This window comes from Epinephelus moara, chromosome 18, assembly GCF_006386435.1.
Source record: "Epinephelus moara isolate mb chromosome 18, YSFRI_EMoa_1.0, whole genome shotgun sequence".
NCBI classification, from domain to species: domain Eukaryota; kingdom Metazoa; phylum Chordata; class Actinopteri; order Perciformes; family Serranidae; genus Epinephelus; species Epinephelus moara.
In genome coordinates this window covers 16,660,929-16,668,390 of record NC_065523.1, presented here as the reverse complement: position 1 = coordinate 16,668,390, position 7,462 = coordinate 16,660,929, and the positions used below count along the sequence as shown (strand labels likewise).

General features: G+C 41.1%; 1 protein-coding gene across 1 annotated transcript in view; it reads left to right on the top strand.

The window, feature by feature from the left end:
- Positions 1–600: 600 nt before the first annotated feature.
- The window catches only part of znf385c (zinc finger protein 385C), a 196,799-nt gene continuing 189,937 nt past the window's right edge, over positions 601–7,462 (top strand). The window contains exon 1 of the mRNA XM_050069827.1: positions 601–668. The gene's annotated coding sequence lies outside the window, so the exon portion shown is untranslated. The remainder of the gene's footprint in view (positions 669–7,462) is intronic.

Genomic DNA, 7,462 nt, shown 5'->3' with positions numbered 1-7,462 from the left:
TTGAGTGCAGCCTTGTTTGCATGTATGTGTCACGGATGTGAAGGTTAACTGAATTAATTCAAATCAAGTCAGATGTCTTGACCAAGGCTGTAGTGGTGAAACAATGAGTTGAATAATAAATTAGTCCAACTGACCAAGAGATTAACGACTTTTAATGTAGAGCTGAAACAGCTAGTTGATGGACAGAAATTAACCATCAATTATTTTGTTAATCATTAAAATTGTTTAAAAAAAAAAATTACGCAAAAAAGTGGCCAAGATAAAAAGCTAGCATTACAGCTTCTTAATTATAAAATAATATAAGACACCCAAAACAGGAAGACAGCTTTTCAAAAAGAGAATCTAAAAAAGAGCTGGACAATAAATGAAATAAAACGCATGTCAATACTGGCAAATTTCAGAGGTGGACAGAAAAAGTTGCTAACCGGAGCTAAAGGCTCAAAGCTATGGCTTCAAGTTCACAGTAATGTAGCTTAAGTAACGGAGATCCTCAAATCACAATATGTCCTCCGTCTCAATCCCAGCTGCTACAAACCACCTTGCCGGGAGGAGAGTGAGCAGCAGCTTCGGAGACAGACCCCTTGTCAAAGGCCACAGCAACGCAGCCAGCGCAAACTCCAGCTCCGGGGGAGCAGACAGCCTGGATTCCCCGCTGGATCAACTAACAGGTTAGACCCTTTTCCAGATTTCTGCCTACCCCAGCTTCAAGTGCATAATGTGTAACTGTGTATTGAGTTGTTTGAGAAGTACAGAAAGTGTGTGTGTGTTTGTGTGTGACAGCTAGGGGTGTCCTTATTCTCAAGGCAAAGCCAAAGGCACTTTTTCATTGGCTGAAACAATTGCGCACACAAGAGGAACTGAAGAGCATTTGACTAAAACAGGCTACCCCCGAGGTCAGTGCTGAGGGTATTGATTATGCCATTAAAACCTCACTTGTATGAAGCAGTCAAGGCATTGACATGCAAGGTCTGTTAATTCTTTTACCAACATAAGAAAATAGAGGAATGAGTAAAGTAAAACAATGAATGAAGCAGCCTGAAAATTATGCATGTGACAGAAAGAGAGAAATGATAAAAAACAGTATGAGGGAGGAACAAAAAGGCAAAAATGTAGGTTATAAAGAGGGCGAATAAGAAGAGCTATGAATACCTTCATACAGGGTAGAAATTGGGAGGTTGAATTACAGAGGAGGAACGGCAGGATGCGCTGGAGGGGTAATACTTCCGTATGAAAGTGAAGCTGTTAATCATCTGTAACCTTGCCAGGACATCAGGACAGACTCCCAGAAATCTGATGTAAACAGAGAGAGACAGCAGCAATACAACAGTCTCACAGGGCCGGTTGATAAACACTGTTACAATCCCCAAGCAGCCCAGTCAAACCTAGAAAAAGCCTTGTTTCTGTGTTCCATTCGGAGCCAGAGATAAGTAGAGGGCTCATATAGCATAAAAAGATTTCTACAGATTTATGAGGCTCTGGCACAGCAAGGTATTGATCCCTTTCCCCCATCCAAGCCATTCAGAGAAGAGCAGAGGCTACTACAAACCTCAGAATGGTTTACTCACATTTTATATTTTAGGTATGAAGGTTGAGCTCATTTCCAAAGTGACTTACTGTAACTGGAGAATAAGAGATTACTAGAATTACTGTTAGTAAGAGCAGCAACAGAGGTTCAAGTCAGAGGTATAAATACTGGAAGTGCTCCCAGATTATCCTGAATAAAATAACACTATCTGAAAAGATTTATCGCTGTTGAGATTTTCAATCATTTCAGCAGCACAAACATAATTCCATTGTGTAAAATGATAGCTTTAAATTTAGATTTTTCTGAACTAACCCTTTTAAGGGAAAAAGGTAGCTAGAGGCCAACCCCTGCCCAAAGCTTAGCAGCACAATGTGATTTTATCATTTAAGACATGCTCCTGGATCAACAGTCCACACTGCGTTCCTGTACCAACATTGCTATCAACCAATCACAGCCCTCTGACATCATCAGTGTGCTGCTCCTGTGCTTCTTTCAAAATTCAATTGTACTTCTTTAGAGCTAAGATAGTTTTCCAAATTGAAGTTAGTACAATTGAACAAGTAATCCTCAGTCCTGGAATGCAATGTGGGGTGTTGATCCAGGGGCATGTCCTACTTGGTAAAATCACGCTGGCTAGCACAGCAACCATAAGTTCTCGGTCAGACACAGTGCATTTTAATAGCCAAGGATGTCTTCTTGTAATTGTTTTCAATGGGAGTGAAGCATTGTGCTCGCTGCTGAGTGCCTCTTGTTTTTCCGCTCGATGCACTTGGCATTTTTGCAAGACCACCTTTAATGCCTAAGATCTGCGCAATTTGATACTGCAGAAATCTTTTTTTGGTGCTGTGCACCACTGAGCAACTTTCATAGGAATGAATGGGGCTCCACCTTCAAGAGAAATTTTGAACCAATCATTTAAAAAAAAATTCTATTATCATCGTGGTCATCATCATCATCATCATCCTCACCAGCAACAAAAACAGGAGCAGCAAAATAACAAATAGAACCATCGATCACACTCTGAGAGCTGCAGGTCATGGGCTGCAGCTTTGCCTAATAGAGGCACTATATTAACTGGTGGCAATTTTGACAGATCCAATTAGAATGAGCCCCATACCTCTGCCACTGCCCTGCCCTCCAAGCAACCCTCACACAAGCAGCTAAATGCTAGCATGGCATGCACACCGCTACTGCTCATCCACAGTCTTACTAGTCTGTTTGGTCTGTCTTTGGTGCACCATAACTAGATGTAGCAGCAATTAGCAGGACTGCTCAAAGCTCTTCATCTTTGTTTCTGTTGTTTTTCTTGGCTTTGGGAATTCTCATGAAACTAATCATACACTGACTATACACTACATTACTAGAAAACACTTGATTCCATGCTGAATACTTTTCATGCTGCCACCCCCTTTTCCGCATCCCTCAAAATGTCTATTCCTGTCTTTGGTAAAGCTGCTTTTCTCTCGTCTATCCACAAATGTCCAAATGATAGGTTTTGTGTCTAAGGAGAAAGGGGAGTCATGCTTCACAAGATGGAGCACAGCAAAACATCTGACTCCTGCCAAGGAGGGGAAACAAAGCAGGCTCATTTTTTGCAAAATCTATTCTTTTGTCCTCATCCGAAGCCTGCTTTCTTTGTGTACCCCTCACTCTCCCTCCAGTCGCAGTTCTCCCTCTCAATTATTCCTGAGAAACAACGTACTTGTCAATCTTTTCCCTTTCAATAGCTAATGGTCTATCTATCCCCCTCTGCCCAACAGTCAAGCCAATTAATTCGATCAAGCTGTTGAAAGTCATTTTCAGTCGCAGTGGGAGGGCAGTGCCAGACTGACAGCGTTGACTCACTATATCCATTGTTAAGAGAGGAACAACACTGAGTAAACCAAGGTAAATTAGGCTGAATGGATCCAGAAGTAATTTTATATCTCAACCATTCAATTATGTTTTTGTGTGCATCATTTCCCTGTTATTTCTTCTATCTCACAATGTGTGCGTGCACATGTATGTGCACTTTTGCAGTCACATTCGGTGCAAAACCTGTGGTTAGGCTGTGGCATGGATCAATGTGTCTTCAGTATGAGTATTGGAGGAAAACATATGAGACCGCGAGAAATGATATTTTCAGTCTATAGCATGTCCTTGACAATTGTGATGTGATATGTGTAGAGGGCAATTTGTCTATTTTCGTACCTAACGTTAACCTTACAATTTGTTGCAAGTAGAAATGGATCAAGCCCTCTAAAACTGTTTTCCGCTCCTCAGTCTTAAGCTTTTCTTTTTGACTTTCTCGAAAGGGAACCTCAGAGAAAATATAACCTTTGTCGCAAGCGCATTGAAAGATAATGAGTAGTCCAAATACTGTTGAACGAGACTGATTTTTCTTTCTTTTTCTGCTGATGTGAGCTATCAAACCTCTCACGCAGGCCTTTGATGTAGCTCGCCATTGTCTTGCGAAGCTGCAGGAAATTGAAAGAGAAGATCAGGGGAGTGTTAGTGAAGGGGAGAAGAGGTGGAGGACGGGAGTGACGCGCAGCACGACAGGGTTTTCTGGGACATGGCACACGGAAATGAACAAGCCTTGCATGACCTGCGGGAGCTCGCTCTCAAAGTGTGAGGATATACAGGGCAGAGAAGCAAGAACAGTTGTTTTAGAGAAACCGAGATCAAAGACGTGATTTTTTTTAAAAAATTTGCTAAAAAGACTCAAGGTTTAATATTTCTGCAGCATCCTTCCAAGCCCACGCCACCTCTCACCACTGCATCCAAAGCCCTTCTATTCTAATTCAGAGAAAACACTAAACCTTTTACACAGAACACAATTGCTCAGCCATAAAAGAGCATTTGTCACTCGAGTGTTAAGTGTAAAGTTTTAATGGAAGCAAAATTTGATTTAAGGCTCACGGTGACTTGAAGAAGGGTGAGAAGCTTCCTTTCTCTGTCATTCTCTTCAACACTGTAAGTGCTCTCCCCGTGTCTGTCAATGAACACACACTTTCCCATATTTCTTCTCGCACTGATGAATTATAATGACACTCCGAAAAGGCTGTTTCAGGTTGGGGAGTACAAAGTGGTTTTAGGCAAGGTTAATAAGTCCATTTCTGCTCTTTTGTGAGTCGTGGAAAGTGGAATTAGCATTTTATTTCAACATGGCTGTTGCATATTTTTGTGAATATATTTGAATAATTCAACTATAGTCCACGGTGTGATTAATAGAAGTTTACTTATCCATTAGAGGCTGTAAATACTGAAAATTAAAGTCACACAGTGTTCCTCTTGTTATTTTATTAGCCTGTTTTTCAATTGGGTCAGTATAGTTTCTGTCCTAATATTACTGCTTGTTCTGAAAACAAGCTTTTAATCACAACATTTAAGGGTGTTTATAGTGTGCAGGCTAATCACTACAGGAATGGGAGCAATTTCAGTTGAATTTATGTAGCTAAGCATTTCCCTCGTGAGTTGAGGTTGTTTAAATGGAGAAGAGGGAGATGAATACAGAGGACGATGGAAGCAGTCCGTTATATCAAAATGACAGATAAGCAATGAAGGAGCGCTGTTCATTTTTCCCCCGCTATTGTGCTCAGGTAGTGTAAAGAAAGAGGTGGGATGTGTGATGTGCAACATGGCAGGTCAGACCTGGAAAAGTGGGTTTGCTCTGGCGGGAAATGGCTATTTACGTAGCTGAAAATGGAGTGGGCCTTTCTGACATTTTCATAGCCCTGCAGGCAAGAGTAACCTTCAGCGGAAAACAGAACGATTAAAGAAACAGGAGGGGGAGAGGCAGAGCGAGAGGTGGGGCAGAAAGCAGGTGAAGTGATTGCATGGGAGAGTCGAAAATGATTGGAAAGTGAGTTTGGGAGAAGAGACGGGGAGACGGAAATAAAGATGGACAAAAATAGACAAAAAATGATTTGGAGGTCATGCAGAGCTGTGAGAGGAGAATCAGTGCCTAACACAGACTGACAGGAAATCAAGACAATAAAAGGAATAATGGAGGATAATGCTGGCCAAGGTTAACAAAATCTTGCATCTAATCTACAAGATAAAAGTTCACTAAACAACATATTCCAGCCTTTTCCTAACAGCTTTACACCTTGTTGCACCTCTTAAGCACCGCTATCAAACTATGTAAATCACTCAGCCTTGAAACATCTGCGCTGATGTGACATGACAGAGAAATTATGCATGTGTAAATCAAAATGGCCACGCACAACATCGCGAGTCAATATTTCTGTCTTCAATAGATTTGACGTGATAATGTGCACCATAAAGTGTCCTCTTCCCTGTTATTGTCTTGTGTGAGTGAACGACTGAATACAACCAGGTATCTCATCAATTACTTGTGTCACGCTGCGTTACCTCGATTTTCAATCACAGATGCAGTCAGGGTTTGTATATTTCTGTTGCACAAACTAAAGATTAAGGAAATAAAAAATAAAAGAATTGTCAGATAGGGATTTTAGTTGTGGTTTTAAATAAAATAACATCAACTTGGAAGGAAGGTTTATATAATAATCCATTGCAAATGATCTCTGTCTTTTTATAGAGCCAGACCATATTAAATGAGTAGTGAACTAGATGTATTTGTCATACCTGTAGTCTACAGCCACGTTGACAGGTCTGTGAGCCTTTACTTAAATTTTCAGAATTCATACATGCTTTTTCCTGTGATCTAAGACAGTCCAAAAATATAGTCTAAAATTATCAAAAGTCTTCTAAATGTAAAAGCTAGAGAGCCAAAACTCAAATTTTTGGTGTCATAGGGTATGAGGTCTGGAGCTGCTCCATAGACAGTGAACAGTGAAAAATGTTCTAGTGACACTGAGAGCATATGTGAGTATATTCTGTTTGAGAACTGAGAACACTCCAGTCGAATAAAGCTCATTTAGGTATAAAAAAGAAAACAAATGGTGGATCCAAAAAAATTAGACTCCCATACATTGTCTATGGAGCAGTTCAAGACTGTACACCCTATGACACCACAAATAAAAGTGGTCACATATTTGAGACTGACTTCTCTGGTTTCTGGCTTTGAGAGAGAGTAGTTCTGTGCCATGGAAATAACATCTTGTGGTTCCCTTTAAGCTAAGCTCACACTACACAACTTTCAGAATCATTAGATCGCTGTTCTGGTCACACTACACAACTTTCTGTCTTGAAATCGGGAGTCTTGCAGTTGTTGTGGTTTTCACTCTACATGACTGACTGGTATCACGGGTCACACAATACAAGATCTTTCACAAGAAGGAATCTCAGTAAGTATGTCTTGTGATGCACAGGTCGATGCTCAACCAGGGGTTGGGCAGGCGCTTAAAAATATCACAGGTTATTAATAACTCCCAGAAACTTTAGGGGTTATAATAACTTCCAGAAACATTAGGGGTTATAATAACTTCCATGAACATTATGCTCACTGGTACACCTTCTCCTTCCCCCAGTCTGTAATGCTCTCTCTCCCTCTCAAACACACACAAACACCCACCTTGGAGAGCGCCACAGCGCTCAGTCCTTGTCCCTCTCCTCAACCTCTTGCTCCCATTTGCTGTAGCTTGCAGACAAGGTCCCCAACAGGTCCAGATATTTAGCCTGCTAGATGTCTGGGGCGTGTCTGTGATGCATTCACACATAACACTTGGGTGCCAATTTGCAAATGCCAAACCAATGCTGAATTTCCTTTGGTCAGGGGCGTTTGTCTGGGAGCTCCAAAAACTGTCTGCAAGTGAGAAGACAGGACTAAAGTCATGCAGTGTGAACTAGGTATTTGGTGCAGTGGTGCTTTGAGCTAAATGCTAACATGCTTACAATAACAATGATAGCAGGTTGACGTTAAGCAAGTGTTATGTTTACCATGTTCAGCACCTTAATTTAGTGTGATAGCATTCTAGCATTTGCCAGTTAGCACAGAATACACAAGGTATAGCTGAGGCTGATGGGAATGTC